Source organism: Procambarus clarkii, chromosome 14 (genome assembly GCF_040958095.1).
Source record: "Procambarus clarkii isolate CNS0578487 chromosome 14, FALCON_Pclarkii_2.0, whole genome shotgun sequence".
Lineage (NCBI taxonomy): Eukaryota > Metazoa > Arthropoda > Malacostraca > Decapoda > Cambaridae > Procambarus > Procambarus clarkii.
In genome coordinates this window covers 12017151-12036086 of record NC_091163.1, presented here as the reverse complement: position 1 = coordinate 12036086, position 18936 = coordinate 12017151, and the positions used below count along the sequence as shown (strand labels likewise).

Genomic DNA, 18936 nt, shown 5'->3' with positions numbered 1-18936 from the left:
GCCAGATACGTCTGTATTCCAGGCACATTCTATTCCTTTGCCTTGTTCGGGTTGAATGTAGACACAGTAGTCGCTTCTGTATATATTTATTGACCGAGACAACAAGGTATATATCTGGCCAACCGAGGTCCACCTACTCTGAGTCTGTGAGGAGAACTGAGGCTGCTGGGAGCATCGCTGATGCTCCTCTGTCTGGCATGACGTCAGAGGTCTACTTGCCTGTGATTGGTGACATTTCAACTGACATAGAATTTGAGTATAACAATTCTGGCCACTATAACATCACATAGCTGAGTTCTTGCTCTGCTGATTCCATTCATAAATGTCTCTACACAGTACTAATCATATTGTCAAATACTACAGCTTTCATTTCTGAGAATTTGTTTGGACAGTAATATTTTCAGTGGAGATTTTTCATTATTATCTTTGTTACTATTACTGAAAAAACTTTTTGAGTTTAACTCCTGGTCTGCTACAGGCTGTGTTTGCAAGGTCAACAGTATCATGATTTGCTTATTGATGATAGTGGAGCAAGAGGGTGCATGGGAGACCTTTTGGCTTTACCCAGACACTGTGCCTCTGTGTCACCCAGTGCCCCTACGTCACCTAGATCCAGTGTCCCTACGTCACCTAGATCCAGTGCCCCTACGTCACCTAGACCCCGTGCCCCGACGTCATCCAGACTCAGTGCCCCGACGTCATCCAGACTCAGTGCCCCGACGTCATCCAGACTCAGTGCCCCGACGTCATCCAGACTCAGTGCCCCGACGTCATCCAGACTCAGTGCCCCGACGTCATCCAGACTCAGTGCCCCGACGTCATCCAGACCGAGGCGTCTCACTGTATAACTAGAACAACCATGTACGCTACAAAATCTGCCTCTACAGACTGAAGTAAATATGACAAGAAAAGAAACTCTAAGACTAAGAAGGAATATCTAGAGTTTGAGATACTGTTTGATTTTCTTAGTATTACGTTTCCTAGAAAAATGTGGCAAATACTGCAGTATTATCCAGACAGAAAAGATATTGCTCTACCATAGTCCTGAAGCAAGGAGGCCGTTTGTAATAGTGCCAGAGCATTATTGTTCTACTCCAACATAACGCCCAAAGTAATACTCTTTTAATACAAAAATAGTGTGGAAAGCAGGTGTTTGGCTTAAAATAATTTTCAAAATTTCTGAACAGTATTGTGGTTGTTCTGTTTGTAAATTGGGACTCAGGCTTCGGCCTCTACTTTGCGGATATTGATGACGTACTTGCGAACTCCACCTTCCATGTGTGGCTTATTTCCTCAGACGCAAAATTAAATTGCATTTACATGCGTCATTCGGAAGTCTTGTTGAAGCCTCCAATACGGACTTGAGGAGTGATGATCCGAGACTTTTAATCAATTCTCAGTTGCTAGGGAAACGTCATCGTCAAACTAAGTTCGAAATTCACAAAGCTTGCATCAAAGATGTCAGGGAAGCAGCAAACTGGGCGAACATGTTTGCTGAAGCTTACAAAATCCGAACCAAGGTAAGCGGTTGGACATCGTTCAGTAAACCACAAAGTTACTGGTCTGCTGAAGGTAAGTGTACTAACTTTGTAAGGTCTTGTGTAGAGCCGGAGAATATGCCCTTCGTGCCTCGCGAATTAACAGACTAGCCACAACTGTGAAAGAAACAGCGTCCAGCAATAGTCAACATCCCAGGGCGCAGTGCACGCACACAGCGATGAAGTTGCCAGTGGTAGAAATCACAATTCAAATACACACAGAGGAGACCTACACAGGGGAAGAGGATCATCTCGTCAGCGAAATGTTTTATTTGCTGAAATATATGTCACTGCTCAGGTGACTTTAAGCAAGCCAAGAGAGTAGACGATGGCTGGTACTAGGAAGCCCCACGTCCTACCACGCCTGGCATGCACTATGTAAACTTGTTGCCACCCCATCAGGCCCTCGTTATTTTGTAAGATGTCTGAAAGCGTTGGTGGTCAGCCAAAACGGAAATACCGAATCTGGAGAGATACTACTGCTAACCAGAGCTTGATGCTGAAAGGTATCGTCATTTACGGAAACACATTAGGAGCAACCGATATATTCCTATTAGGGTGCATGGCAAAAAGTCAGCTGTGTGTGTGTGTGCCTCTGAAGAGTGAATTCGGACTGTAACTCAAGCGAGGTTATTATGGGAATACTTCCTGATCTTCCTGCCCCCCCCCCCCCCAACAGTCAAGTAATATTGCGAAACGACATTTGGTGATCAACAATGCTGTCAAAATGTATTGTCAACGAAAAACCACAGGAAATGGTTGTGGGATGTAAACAAAGTGTAGGATGTCAGTAGCCTAGCAGCAGTGCAAGGGGACCAGAGTTAGAAGAGCCAGATGTAATAATTTTCTAATCACCTTGTGTTAGGGCAAGATCACAGTGTAGAGGTGACTAGTCTGAAGAACTGGATGAGTTATTATTAACATCTTCAATGACAAAAATTAATTACAATTTTGCCTAATCTGAGGAATTCAATTAGGTCTTATTAGAGTAAGGATAATGCTGGTATTCACTGTCACACAAGACAGAGGATCATGCACAAGACAATAGGTTTAAACTGTAGGCTGAAGCACATATATATCATGAAACTGGACGTGTTGACACAAAAAGAACACGAGGAAGCAGAGTTTGTCTTAACAACAAAGGAATATTTCAGTAAAGGTTATCTGCTGTCTGAAGACGCAATCAGTAAGCTGAGTCAAGCTTGAGCGGCCCGCGTCAGCCTCCTGCCTGAGCTCTGGCCCGAGCTCATAACACACAGCGACAACCTCATTAATGCACAGACTGCAGAATATGAAAACCTGATTGAGGAAACAAAGGGAGAAAATTAGTATTAGGAGTCACCTTATTTACTTCAAATTGGGAGAGGGAGGACCGACGAGGAAGTAAGTGGTGATCAGAGAACATACTCTGTTGCTCCATCATCTCTATCTATCTGCTGCTCTCTCATCTCTATCCCTCTTTCTGCTCTCTTGTCTCTATCCCACAGCTGTTCCATCGTCTATATATAACACCGTAAAGGTGTTTAGTTATATTTTATTTCACATACAACGAGTCAGTCAGACAGGATATTTGAGGTGCCAGACTGTCTGCCTTAAGCAATTAAGAAGTCACACCTATAGAAGTTAATGACCACAAGTTGACCAGAGGTCAGGTCATGTGAATTGACCTTGCTTTTTGCTAAGCTGATAATTGTAGGCGGTTGGTGGTGTCTTTCCATCAAACAAGCCGCTGTTTAGGCATAGTAGGTAGAGCCTATCTTACTAGTAAGCGGAGCCTAGCATCCAGTTCCCCACAAATACTCGGGGAACTCTACATTCGACACAGAGGAGATTGAAGGTCGAGCAGGGGCGAGTTAGATCGCTGACCCAGAGGCTCCAGTCACCACACTGGCGTCCCCAGGCTAGAAGGGGGGACTCTTCCTGTCAACTGCAGTCCCCCCTCCCTCTCTATCCAACTTAGGCTCAGAGAATTTGGTGAGTGAACTGTCAAGGTGAAAAAATTGGTGTGTTTCCAACTGAAGGTGTTGTGTGATTTGGAGGAGTAGTCAGCCGTAGTGTCCTCAGTGTCTTGTGTGGTGGCTCACATTGTTGTCATGGTTGTCAATTAGCATCCAAAGTTATGATTTAAAAATGATATCCTTATGAATGAAGATTTAATGTTAAATATATATGTGATTAACGTGTTCATATAAATTGTCTTTAATTTTGTTCCATAGATCTTTGTCAGTTGAGGCTAGAGTAAAGAGCCTTCTGAGAGTACTGGTTTCAATATTTTAATATACAAGTACATGATAACATTTGATAACAGCTTAAAGTACAGACAAGTTCCATTCCTTGTCTTATATATGTATGTACTGAATTTGAATGGATAGTGACAGGTACACTTTCATCTTTAATTTTCTATCTTCTATAATTCTTCTTTGATCCCATCCTCTTCCTCCCTCTAACCTTCCCTCTCCCATGACCACAATCCCCACACCTCCCTTCCACCTCTATACCTCTCCCACATCCCTATGAGATTCTTTTGAGTTTTCATTCCTTCCCAATCATTTTCCGATACGTTACATCTATCCTACAGCTGTTCCCACGTCTCTATCCCACAGCTGCTCCCTCGTCTCTATCCCACAGCTGCTCCCTCGTCTCTATCCCACAGCTGCTCCCTCGTCTCTATCCCACAGCTGCTCCCTCGTCTCTATCCCACAGCTGCTCCCTCGTCTCTATCCCACAGCTGCTCCCTCGTCTCTATCCCACAGCTGTTCCCACGTCTCTATCCCACAGCTGCTCCCTCGTCTCTATCCCACAGCTGCTCCCTCGTCTCTATCCCACAGCTGCTCCCTTGTATGTGAATCCAAGCAGATTCTCGTGGCCTCGACGGGGACTGGAAGCCGGCGGCTTATTAAAGGTCGTTTCCATTATTCCTGAAGATGTTTTCCGCTGAATTTTGAACTGAAGATACGTGTTGGAACGTAGGGCTTGGGCGGGTAGGCGGTTCCATGGGTTTATTTCCATCTGGTGAGGCGGGGGTCTCCTGATCTTTGTCTAGATTACTGATACTAAAGCTGTTGATCATGGAGTGACTTTCATTTGACTTAAAAGAAGTGCACTGGATTGGTATATTCCAATTTGTCTAGGATGTTAAGTGTCTAGATGAGATCAGCCTTGTCTTCTCTGGTTTGTAGTGTTGTTAGTCCTATGGCCCTCAACCCGCGTTTGATTATTCTTAATGACTGGTGGATACTAACTATTAGGTCGTTTATTAATCTGCTGCATGGTCGTGTTGTTGATATATATGATGAATACTGCTGTGCCCCACATGCAAGGTTTTTGTATTTTTCAATATTTGAAATTATTTGCCAGTCAGCTGACCACTTGTGGAGTTGTAAAACAATGTTGATTGTTTTACAATTCCTCATTGTCGTTATCACTTACCACTCTACAACATTCCTCATTGTCGTTATCACTTACCACTCTACAACACATTGTCGTCATCACTTACCACTCTACAACACATTGTTGTTTCATCTGCAAATTTGGTGCATTGGTGATTTACAAAGTGATGATGATTTACAAAGATGGAACCTTGCGGTACTCTTACCTGGATCTTACCTGGAGAGGGTCTCGGGAGTCCTTCTACTCCCAGAGTCCGGCCTGAGGCCAGGCTCGACTCCTACAGTTTTATAATCAGTTTCATTTCCATTTACTTCCTTTGTTTTAACCATTGTTTCATCCATTCAAATGTTTTCTCGATTATTTGATGTGCTTGTGACTTCCTTGCCAGTCTTTCGTGGGGAACCGTATCAAATGCTTTATAAAAGTACAAATATACTTCGTCTTCTGGAAGTCCTTTGTCTGAATAGTTGTTTCCGTCGACAAAAATGTGAGCAGGTTAGAGAGGCAGGATATATTTTTAACAAAACTATGTTCGTTGATCTTACAATCAACGAATGATTCTCTCAGGATTCTCTCTATGTCTTTCCTGGTAATTGAAGTTAGGCTCCTTGTCAATAGTTTTCTCATGAACTCTTTCAACCTTTTTTGAAGATGGAGGCGACATTTGCATATTTCCAATCTAGAGGGACTTTACCTAAGTCTTGAGAATGTCTGAAGAGGAGTTTCAGTAGTAGATATAATGCATTGGCCAGTTCCTTTACAATTTAGAATTGGATGCCATCCGCATCTGGGGTTTTAGTTTCCTGTATGTTATCAGTTATTTCTGACTGTATCACACGTGATGAATATGTCCCTTAACTCATTCTCTCCTGCTTCAACCATTTCTACTCACCTAGTTGTGCTTGCGGGGGTTGCCCTCTGGCTCTTTGGTCCCGCCTCTCAACTGTCAATCAACAGATGTACAGATTCCTGACCCTATTGGACTCTATCATATCTACACTTGAAACTATGTATGTTTGCAGTCTTTCTAGCACGACCACTGATGTAAGGTAGTGCTGGCTGCCTCTTTATTGTCATTTATAGCTTAACTGATGTCATCTTTTAAGGGTCTTACCGAGTCTTTTGTCTTGGTTTTACTCCTTTAATAAGCACAATATGATTTGGGAATTTTCATGATGTTTTGAACAAGTTTTTTTTCATGGTCTCCTTTGGGTGATCTAACTTCCTGATAGATGAATTTATTGCTCTTTTGTAAGTGTTATTATCTGTGAGATTCTTGGTGGATTGATACATTTAGGAGAGGTCGAGCTTAGTTGTCACAGCTCTTTATATTGCAGTTTCATTCATTTTGTTCTTACCCCGTATTTTTGAACAAGTTCAGTGATGACTTTAGTCAAATTTACCCCTGATACCTCAATATCTCTATCTCCTGTTAACTCCCTCCAGGAGTTAGTTTATACCTGGTTGATACCTGGTTGATGGGGTTCTGGGAGTTCTTCTACTCCCCAAGCCCGGCCCGAGACCAGGCTTGACTTGTGAGAGTTTGGTCCACCAGGCTGTTGCTTGGAGCGGCCCGCAGGCCCACATACCCACCACAGCCCGGTTGGTCCGGCACTCTTTGGAGGAATAAATCTAGTTTCCTCTTGAAGATGACGGTGCAATGCAATGCAAAATTGAAGTTTGCAATGCCTCTCTGTCTTGATAGTCTCCTTAAAGGCAGTGCACGAAGTCACCGTCATGGCCGTCTATAGGGGTCTCTAGAAGCATAATCCGTCTCAAAATAATGTGGTCACATGAAGGGGTGAGCTTCTATACCTGGATTTAACCGATCATGCCATCTTCTGACGTCAGCACAAGATCTAGAATGCTCTTACCTCGTGTGGGCTCTAACACTTGATATATATCCTGTGCCAGGTCAATCAATTGTCCTCCCTTCACTTGTGGTGCTATATTCACTCAATCTGTTGCATTCCCGTTAAAATCCCCCACTACAAGAGCTTCAGATTCAGATGCTGCCTTAAGCAGATTATAGGTCTGTAGCTTACTGAGCCGTTGATGTGTCTGTAGCTTACTGAGCCGTTGATGTGTCTGTAGCTTACTGAGCCGTTGATGTGTCTGTAGCTTACTGAACCGTTGATGTGTCTGTAGCTTACTGAGCCGTTGATGTGTCTGTAGCATACTGAGCCGTTGATGTGTCTGTAGCTTACTGAGCCGTTGATGTGTCTGTAGCTTACTGAGCCGTTGATGTGTCTGTAGCTTACTGAGCCGTTGATGTGTCTGTAGCTTACTGAGCCGTTGATGTGTCTGTAGCTTACTGAACCGTTGATGTGTCTGTAGCTTACTGAGCCGTTGATGTGTCTGTAGCATACTGAGCCGTTGATGTGTCTGTAGCTTACTGAGCCGTTGATGTGTCTGTAGCTTACTGAGCCGTTGATGTGTCTGTAGCTTACTGAGCCGTTGATGTGTCTGTAGCTTACTGAGCCGTTGATGTGTCTGTAGCTTACTGAGCCGTTGATGTGTCTGTAGCTTACTGAGCCGTTGATGTGTCTGTAGCTTACTGAGCCGTTGATGTGTCTGTAGCTTACTGAGCCGTTGATGTGTCTGCTCTGTAGCATACTTCCACCCTGTTTACTACCAATTTCAGGTAAAAATAATACATAATATAGTTCTGATCATCCCATGGTCAATTATCCACTGACTGATGATTGCAAGTCATACATACATATATATATATATATATATATATATATATATATATATATATATATATATATATATATATATATATATATATATATATATATATATATATATATATATATATACCCTGGAAGATGAAAATCTTCGATTATTTTTTCTCGTCCCAATTTTTTGCTAATCCATTGACGTCGAGATTATCAACCTTCTGGCTTTTCTGTATCTTATTATCTATCCCTATCCAGCCCCCTTTCCCCTCGTCTCTGGCTCTATCCTCCTGCTCCCTCTGTCCTCCATCGTTCACAAGTCAATGAAATCCTAATTAGTATACCTGCAAGTCTCCCGAGGGGGTTTACAACACAGCATCATCAATTATTTTCAGATATGATAAGTTTACTTTCAGACAAGACTAAATAAGGGTTTGGGAATACGGTTACAGACTATGAGAAGACACGGCGCTACACCCATGATGTGTAAGGTGAGACTGATAAACAGTACGGGGGGGCGGGGGGTTGTATACTGTGGGCGTCTGGGGTCATCCATTGTCAAATACTCATACTCCGCTTAAGTAAGGCAGAAACAAGCAAGACTTAGTGGGCCAGCCAGAGGCTCAGGGCCCGCACAGGAATTTCCCTGAAAAAAAACTTCTGCACTTCCCTGTATTCTAGCTTATTACCTCTCTACCACCACTCCTTGTCAATATACCACCCTTCCTTATCAGTCTACCATCCCATCATTTTCCATATGCCCCAACTCTTCCTGCCACCCCCAACAAGCGTGTAGATCACCACTATTATATTAAACGGATCATTTTAGACAAGACCCTGATAATAATACCTGCCACGTCAGCCCCCCTGGCGTGCTCCCGCCCCCCCCCCCCCGTGCTGGTCCCCGTGCCCCAGCAGGCTTGGGGTTGGGGGGGGTTGGGTGGGGGGTTGTGTGAGGTGCCATAGCTGCCCCGCCCCCACCACGCGCACGCACGCTGAAGCAGCAGCACGGAGCCAGTTATATCCTGACGCAGAAGATGTGACTTCATTTGGGGATCACATCACGGTGATGTGGGAGGGCTGCCTTTAGCCCAGCGCTGGTTGATGCCTCGCCTCCACCTCACTAGTTCAACATTCGGATTTAAACATGTCAACTGTGTGTTGGTATTTACCAGGCACGGCATAGTTGTCTGATAATCCTCAGTGCTTATATTTCCAACAATATAATATATTATATATCTAACACATAACATGTTCCTTGGAACAATGTAGAGGTGTTAATGTGTGTTGTGGACCCGGGGCCAGAGTTCTTGCTGGTATTTATCGTGGTTTCAAGACTCCAGTGACTGATGCTAACACGCCACCACACACTCTGTATGATAACTGGTGGAGTAACAGTGTCTCCAGCTTCATCAGATACAATGTGTATGTCACGGGCATCCCAGCTCATCAACACTCTTCCTTCCTTAACTATCAAACACATCCCACACCAAAAATAGCGATGAGAATCTTTCTCTCCTAAAGGCAGTAACACTTGAAACAATTGCCTCCTCTAAGGACAATTGCCTCCTTGAAAGAACTGCCTACTTTAAAAGCAATTGACTCACTTGAAACAACTGCCGCCTCCTCTATTAAAATAACTAAGGACTCACGAGCATTATATTTACACAGATAGCTCAGCCAAGTTATCTTGAGGTTATCTTGAGGTTATCTTGAGATGATTTCGGTGCTTTAGTGTCCCCGCGGCCCGGTCCTGGACCAGGCCTCCACCCCCAGGAAGCAGCCCGTGACAGCTGACTAACACCCAGGTACCTATTTTACTGCTAGGTAACAGGGGCATAGGGTGAAAGAAACTCTGCCCATTGTTTCTCGCCGGCGCCCGGGATCGAACCCGGGGCCACAGGATCACAAGTCCTATCAAGAGAGGGCGCACTGCACCAGACTCTACACGCATTACCAGTACTACCAGTACACACAACCAGGTGAGTACACACTACCAGTGTCAGGAACAACACGCTGCTCTACAACATGCTACTAATACACTCAATAACAAAAGATAAGTAATTATATGCTCTTCAAGGTATGCTCCTCCAGCACCTGACAGCCTCTGCAAGACAGGCACCAAGTACCTCACAACATATTAAGTAACCTGCTCGTTGCGCACACTCAACTCTCCAAGGTCGTCATCTCAGGCCCATGTAACTCCATAACTATATTACTATAAACTAAGTAATACGCTATTAAACTAAACTATTAAACTAAAAATACACTATTAAACTAAGTAATTACTAATATATAATACTAAGTAATACAACTAAGTGAATATTATGTAGGGTGGTGGTGATTCTGGGAGTTCTATCCACCTATAGTGGGCATTATATGGTGGTGGTGATTCTGGGAGTTCTATCCACCTATAGTGGGCATTATATGGTGGTGGTGATTCTGGGAGTTCTATCCACCTATAGTGGGCATTATATGGTGGTGGTGATTCTGGGAGTTCTATCCACCTATAGTGGGCATTATATAGTGGTGGTGATTCTGGGAGTCGTGTTCCAGAATCTCTCCCTGAAAATGACCGAGGTACTTCCCTTAAGCGGACACTGGCACGGAAGGGGGAGAAAAACCTGGAAGCGGTCACAAGTCAAACCTTAACTACTGTTTGTGTTCTTTAGTTTGGCCAAATAGGGTATATATATTTAAGTATCTAGAGGCTATGGGCAGTAAATTTAAAGCTTGAAATTAAATTAAACCTAAATCTTCGAGCCACTGACTGGATAGCCTAAATTCAAATTAAAGAAACTATTAGTAAACAAACGCTCCAAAAGTTTGTGTGGTACCGTACCTTGAGGTGTTTTCGGGGCTTAGCGTCCCCGCGGCCCGGTATTCGACCAGGCCTCATATACCAAACGATTTTATATTTGTATACAATCCTTGCTCACCACAGTTGATAACAAATACATCACAGGTACCAGCATTAACACCACCACCAGCAGCACCAGTACCAGCACCAATACCAGCACCAACACCAGCACCAGTACCAGCACCAACACCAGCACCAACACCAGCACCAGTACCAGCAGCACCAACACCAGTACCAGCAGCACCAACACCAGCAGCACCAACACCAGTACCAGCAGCACCAGTACCAGCAGCACCAACACCAACAGCACCAACACCAGCAGCACCAACACCAGCAGCACCAACACTTGTACCAGCAGCACCAACACCAGTACCAGCAGCACCAACACCAGTAGCACCAACACCAGTACCAGCAGCACCAACACCAGCAGCACCAACACCAGCAGCACCAACACCAACACCAGCAGCACCAGTACCAGCAGCACCAACACCAACAGCACCAACACCAACAGCACCAACACCAACAGCACCAACACCAACAGCACCAACACCAACAGCACCAACACCAGCAGCACCAACACCAGCAGCACCAACACTTGTACCAGCAGCACCAACACCAGTACCAGCAGCACCAACACCAGTAGCACCAACACCAGTACCAGCAGCACCAACACCAGCAGCACCAACACCAGTACCAACAGCACCAACACCAGCAGCACCAACACCAACAGCACCAACACCAACAGCACCAACACCAACAGCACCAACACCAGCAGCACCAACACCAGCAGCACCAACACTTGTACCAGCAACACCAGTACCAGCAGCACCAACACCAGTAGCACCAACACCAGTACCAGCAGCACCAACACCAGCAGCACCAACACCAGTACCAGCAGCACCAACACCAGCAGCACCAACACCAGTACCAGCAGCACCAACACCAGTAGCACCAACACCAGTACCAGCAGCACCAACACCAGCAGCACCAACACCAGTACCAGCAGCACCAACACCAGTACCAGCAGCACCAACACCAGTACCAGCAGCACCAACACCAGTACCAGCAGCACCAACACCAGTACCAGCAGCACCAACACCAGCAGCACCAACACCAGCAGCACCAACACCAACAGCACCAGCACCAACACCAACAGCACCAGCAGCACCAACACCAGTACCAGCAGCACCAACACCAGTACCAGCAGCACCAACACCAGTACCAGCAGCACCAACACCAGTACCAGCAGCACCAACACCAGCAGCACCAACACCAGCAGCACCAACACCAACAGCACCAGCACCAACACCAACAGCACCAGCAGCACCAACACCAGTACCAGCAGCACCAACACCAACACCAGCAGCACCAACACCAACAGCACCAACACCAGCAGCTACACGCAGGTGCTGCCCGCCACACCCCAGGATCAATACCGAAAAATGTGAATGAAGCAGCGGCCACACTCCCACGGTGCTTGCCGCCACTACTGACCCGTACACCACTCTCATCACCCGTGTGGCCGCCCTGGTGCCCACTGGCCTCGTCGATTGGTGCCCTATCATGTGGCCCTCTGGTGCCCTCCCTGGTGGCCAAGTGATATCCGGCCAAGTGATATCCGGCCAAGGAACATTTTCCAGTATATTTGTTAACCAATAGACACCACGAAGGCCTGACATTTACACATCTGTTACTACAAAACACTGAAGCTTTCTCCACGGGTTCTCAGAACTGCGTCTCTAACACATTTGGTCACCTTCGACGCCAAACAATTGCCGACCTTCCGGGGACATTCCTGCTGGGTTACCTTAGGGTCTTCCTAAGGTCAGTAATAGGTCAGCAATAGGACAATAATTCATCTAGCACTGCCGCATTCGTTTTCCGAAACCTGTACATCTATTAACCATCATGGTGGCTTTGTTTACATTTATTCAGGGGGTTACGAGCCTCGAACCTCCACAATCCAAGGGTATTATTCTCATAAACAACTTCTTAGTGCTTCGGGGATGTGTAAATGTTTCATTAATCCTACTGAACTCTCACCCTGTGCGATGCAGGTCTTCAAGACCGGTGAAATCACATATTAATTGCTTTCATAGGAAGACAAACTCCGTGTTTCATGTGTTTCTTCCATCTGACTTTGAGCAGGAGAGAAAACGCGGGAGGAAGGTGTACTTATAACGGGACTAGTCTCCATGTTGGGGGGTAACGGGAGTACTCTCCATGTTGGCGGAAGTACTCTCCATGCTGGGGATAACGGGACTACTCTCCATGTTGGGGATTGTTGTTGTTGTTGTTGATTTAGGGGCGACGACGATCGTGGGATCGGATCCGCCCCTGCGTACCCGTTAAGGGTGAATCGCGAAGCCCAGAAAGGTGAAACGCCAAGCCAAAACGCGAAACGAGTGACGCCAATCACTAGAAACTAATATTCCATACGGCAAATAAACGCACAGTCAGACAGATGATTGGGGAGCCCCAGGAGTCCCTCAGGGTGACAAGCACCGGCCCCGCCCCACACAGAGAACACCAGGTAGCAAAACCAAAACTCGGCCCCAACTAAAACGCAAAAAGTCATCCAGTGTCCTCCGGCAGAGCAGAAGCGGGCGCCCACCACAGCTGAGGGCACACCAGGAGCCCACTAAAACCCGCCAACCCCCGGCACCTCTCGGCCAAGCCGGCACCCGAACACCGTCACCCCGCCGGGAGAACCAGCCAGAACACGTCAAAAAAAAAAATCTACCAACAATCCCGTGACCCAAGGCTATATGTGCGCCAGGCGTCGTACAATCGGACCGTTGAAGAGGGATGCCAAACGGCAGTAGCAAAGCCAAAACGCGAAAACAGGACGTGATCCGGTGGCACCCAGGCGGAGGAGGTATCCAGACGTCCGCTCGGCGTCAAGGTTGAACCAGGAGTCTCCATGTTGGAGGTAACGGGAGTACTCTCCATGTTGGGGGTAACGGGAGTACTCTCCATGTTGGGGGGGGTAACGGGAGTACTCTCCATGTTGGGGGGGGGTAACGGGAGTACTCTCCATGTTGGGGGTAACGGGAGTACTCTCCATGTTGGGGGTAACGGGAGTACTCTCCATGTTGGGGGTAACGGGAGTACTCTCCATGTTGGGGGGGTAACGGGAGTACTCTCCATGTTGGGGGGGTAACGGGAGTACTCTCCATGTTGGGGGTAACGGGAGTACTCTTCATGTTCGGAGTAGTAGATGGTATGACAGCTTAGCAGTAAATTTTTGTTTTGTTTTTTTGACCGGAAATTTTAATGTTGAGCTGTCACTTGTTTTAGGGTGAATTTTGCGAGGAGAGTTCCATTTCCAGAGGATATGTTAATTAGTAGTGTGTGATGTATTTGTCAGCGTCAGATGTTAGTTCTTGGACCCGCCTCCAAAATTTACAGTTGCACTGTACCCCGTTGTAGGGTGACATCGCAGTTGGATCGAGTCCATTTTCGAGAGATATGGTAATTAGGAATGCATGATGTATTTGTCAGTGTCGGATGATAGTTCTTGGACCCGCCTCTTAAAGTTTATAGGTGTATTTTCGTTACTATCAACTTAAATTTTCGTGAGATTTATTGCGGAGTTATTTCAGATGTAGCAAAATAATTTCAAATGTAGTAAAATAGATGAAGGTAGTTACCGACTTTAAGGTCCTGTTCTCCGCCTTAGTTTGCTCGTGTATTATCGCTACTATCAGAGCAATTTTCACGAAATTTAAAACAGTAATTTCAGACACACTAAGAACAAATGAGATAGTTACTGAGTTTTGGCTCTTGTCCTCCCTTCCCTTATCTATCCCAACCAACCCAAACCTAACCTTTATCCCATATATTTTTCATTGTACACTATCCATCCAAGATTTATGCACATCTAAACTAACCTAACAACCCCCCCCCCTCCACCTAACCTTTGATTATTATATATTTCCTCTTACTTTTTTATATAATTTATAGGAAAGTCTATTTACAACATCAAGTCTTTACATACATTCATAATACATATAACAGGCTTTGTCTTCACTTTCATCACTTTTATGTTTATGCTTTTCATCAGTTAGTGCAATAAAGTTACACATCTTATCATTTGTATATATGTTTTCTGCAGGACATTTGTGTTTGTCAATCTAGGTATCATATACAGTGGTACCTCCACTTATGAATTTAATTCATTCCCAGAGACGAGTCGTAACTCGAAAATTCGTAACTCGAAACGAATTTTCCCCATAAGAAATAATGTAAATTAAATTAATCCATTCCATGCCCCCAAAAATATCAACTTAAAAACACGTTTTATACCAAATACCACTCTTTTTGAACTAGCTACAATACAGTATGTGTACCTTACCTTCATTGAGGACTCTTTTTGGCGTATGGAAGATGGTGAGGAGGGGGGGGGGGAAAGGTGTTACTATTTGGAAGGTCCCGTTCCATTATAACATCAGGCAGTGATGACTTCTCTGGAGTGCTCTCTCTCCTACGTTTTGCAGGCATACAATAGGATCTAGTTGTGGCTCACTGCTTGCTTGTCTTACTAAGAATCTGTATAAAGACACTTGTTTTTCCCTACATTTTAACACTTGTCTGTAATAAGACATCACATTGTCATTTAGAAAGTCAGTGCAATAGCCTGGAAGAGTTTTTTAAACAAAAACTTTGCAATTCTTCTCATACTTCACACATTTTCTTAATGAGAAAAGGACATTCTTTACTGCCTCTACTCAACTATTTTCTTAGGTTGAACCTTACCACTGAGTTTCTTGGGACCCATGGCGTGATATATAATAATTACTTTTATGTTCAAAAAAACAAAGAAAGTACAAAAACAATCCCAGAATTAAGAGGCGTGAGGTACATGGAAAGGCTCCGTGAACTGCACCTCACGTCCCTGGAATGCATAAGAGCTCGGGGAGACATGATCACCACATACAAAATGCTCAGGGGAATTGAGTGTAGACAAGGATGGATAATTTAACAAGGGTGGTACACGCACAAGGGGACACAGGTGGAAGCTGAGTACCCAAATGAGCTACAGGACGTTAGAAAGAACTTTTTCAGTGTCAGAGTAGTTAACAGATGGAATGCACTAGGCAGTGATGTGGTGGAGGCTGACTCCATACACAGTTTCAAGTGTAGATATGATAGAGCCCAATAGGCTCAGGAACCTGTACACCAGTTGATTGACAGTTGAGAGGCGGGACCAAAGAGCCAAAGTTCAACCCCTGCAAGCACAGCTAGTTGAGTACACTCGCACACACCAACACACAGTAAACACCATCGTCACACAATAAACAACACCGTCCCACACCAACACACAGTAAACAACACCGTCACCCACCAACACACAGTAAACAACACCGTCACACACCAACACACAGTAAACAACACCGTCCCACACCAACACACAGTAAACAACACCGTCACACACCAACACACAGTAAACAACACCGTCACACACCAACACACAGTAAACAACACCGTCACACACCAACACACAGTAAACAACACCGTCCCACACCAACACACAGTAAACAACACCGTCCCACACCAACACACAGTAAACAACACCGTCACACACCAACACACAGTAAACAACACCGTCACACACCAACACACAGTAAACAACACCGTCACACACCAACACACAGTAAACAACACCGTCACACACCAACACACAGTAAACAACACCGTCACACACCAACACACAGTAAACAACACCGTCACACACCAACACACAGTAATAGGGGTGATGTGGTGGAGGCTCACTCCATACACAGTTTCAAGTGTAGATATGACAGAGCCCGATAGGCTCAGGAATCTGTACACCTGTTGATTGACGGTTGAGAGGCGGGACCAAAGAGCCAGAGCTCAACCCCCGCAAACACAACTAGGTGAGTACAACTAGGTGAGTAAACAACACCGTCACACACCTACACCATTCACCTTCAGACCTCAACAAAAATAATGACAAATTCTCAACACAAAGAAAATACGGAAAAGAGTCACGGAACGCTGCGAACCAACTATAGTTCACCGAGGAACAACAACGAAACGCCATGAAAGACTGTGAAATTCTGTGAAAGAAACTGTCCACCCGGCAACTGGGTGAGACACTGAGGATAGCGAACTGCGCTCCATGTAGCGAGCTGCGCTCCATATAGCGAACTGCGCTAAGGAAGCCCTCGCTTCTCTAGTCCCTGTACGCCACAACAACATTCGGAATTATGTCTCCATCAGCGATGAGGTTACGAGTTGCTTGTGGAGAAGCTACGAGATCGCTGCCTCCAGCCAGAGAGGACGAGGCCAGTCTCCGTCCATTCACTCACGATGCTTAATAAACAATAAATAAAACCGAGTACCTGGATTATCGTCAGTGATAATTAACATGGAATTATTTTCAATGTAAATTATTGCAGACCTCAGATGTTAATTTTGATAAGAGGAATGACTGTGGAGGCTGGGACCCGGGACGCACAAACCCTGAGAGTCACACTCACGCAGCAGGGAATACCAGGAGAGTGAGTCAGCTCCTGGCTGTGTTTCCCCAGGGAAAGTTGACGCCACAGTTTTAGGCTCCAGGGCTGATCCCATCCCTTCAGCACGCTCTTAGGCTCCAGGGCTGCCCCCATCCCTTCAGCACGCTCTTAGGCTCCAGGGCTGCCCCCATCCCTTCAGCACGCTCTTAGGCTCCAGGGCTGATCCCATCCCTTCAGCACGCTCTTAGGCTCCAGGGCTGCCCCATCCCTTCAGCACGCTCTTAGGCTCCAGGGCTGCCCCCATCCCTTCAGCACGCTCTTAGGCTCCAGGGCTGCCCCCATCCCTTCAGCACGCTCTTAGGCTCCAGGGCTTCCCCATCCCTTCAGCACGCTCTTAGGCTCCAGGGCTGCCCCCATCCCTTCAGCACGCTCTTAGGCTCCAGGGCTGCCCCCATCCCTTCAGCACGCCCTTCTTGAGGTTATCTTGAGAAGATTTCGGGGCTTTAGTGTCCCCGCGGCCCGGTCCTCGACCAGGCCTCCACCCTCAGGAAGCAGCCCGTGACAGCTGACTAACACCCAGGTACCTATTTTACTGCTAGGTAACAGGGGCATAGGGTGAAAGAAACTCTGCCCATTGTTTCTCGCTGGCGCCCGGGATCGAACCCGGGACCACAGGATCACAAGACAGTGTGCTGTCCGCTCGGCCGACCGGCTCCCTTAGGCTCCATGGCAGCTACACACACACACACACACACACACACACACACACAGGGGCCGGTGGCTGACTGGACAGCACGCTGCACGCGTAATCCTGTGGTCCCGGGTTCGATTCCCGGTGCCGCCGAGACGCCGGGAAGAAACAATGGGCAGAGTTTCATTCACCCTGATGCTCCTGTTACCTAGCAGTAAAATAGGTACCTGGGAATTAGTCAGCTGTCAAGGGCTGCTTCCTGTGTATGTGTATGTGTGTGTGTGTGTGTGTGTGGTGTGTGGGGAAAAAATATAAAGTAGTTAGTAACAGTTGATTGACAGTTGAGAGGCGGGCCGAAAGAGCAAAGCTCTACCCCCGCAAGCACAACTAGGTGAATACACACACACACACACATACACACACACACACACACACACACACACACACACACACACACACACACACACACACACACACACACACACACACACACACACACACACACACACACACATATATATATATATATATATATATATATATATATATATATATATATATATTTATTTATTTATTTATTTATTTTCTTCTATTTTAATGATTTTCCCACAAAAAGAACGCAAAAAACATTTATTGAATATCTAAAATATCCGAAATGTGAATAAGGATCTTACCTGCTTTAAAGTATCTTCCATAAACGCAGTAGACCCCGATAACTGCCTCGTATTCACATAAAAGTTCAAATAGCAAATGTTCCGCAGCCTTAACTTGGAGCTGATCCTTCACTCACAAACGCACTTCCTAAACTGGCAGTGTTCCTCGCCAGCGAGGTGTTGGCAGCAAGCCCAGGGAAATGTTGTCGTACTGGCTCTTTTATACAGAAATATATTTTATTGCGCCCTTGAAGTGCAAGTTCTGCTCAACTGATTTTAAGAATTCAGAATTTTGTACAGAATTTGCAAGAATTAATACCATATTATTGCCGATGTTACCCCAGTAATACCACAACATTTATTACTGTGGTATTACTGATGATGTTTGGGGTAGATGACTTTGGTGATGTTTGGGGTTGATGACTCTGGTGATGTTTGGGGTTGATGACTCTGGTGATGTTTGGGGTTGATGACTCTGGTGATGTTTGGGGTTGATGACTCTGGTGATGTTTGGGGTTGATGACTCTGGTGATGTTTGGGGTTGATGACTCTGGTGATGTTTGGGGTTGATGACTCTGGTGATGTTTGGGGTTGATGACTCTGGTGATGTTTGGGGTTGATGACTCTGGTGATGT

The 18936-nt window shown here is 45.7% G+C and overlaps 1 protein-coding gene across 1 annotated transcript in view; it reads right to left on the bottom strand.

Moving 5' to 3' along the window:
* LOC123771613 (uncharacterized) overlaps positions 1 to 18477 on the bottom strand; it is a 64069-nt gene extending 45592 nt beyond the window's left edge. The window contains exon 1 of the mRNA XM_045764205.2: positions 18323 to 18477. The gene's annotated coding sequence lies outside the window, so the exon portion shown is untranslated. The remainder of the gene's footprint in view (positions 1 to 18322) is intronic.
* Positions 18478 to 18936: the final 459 nt, after the last annotated feature.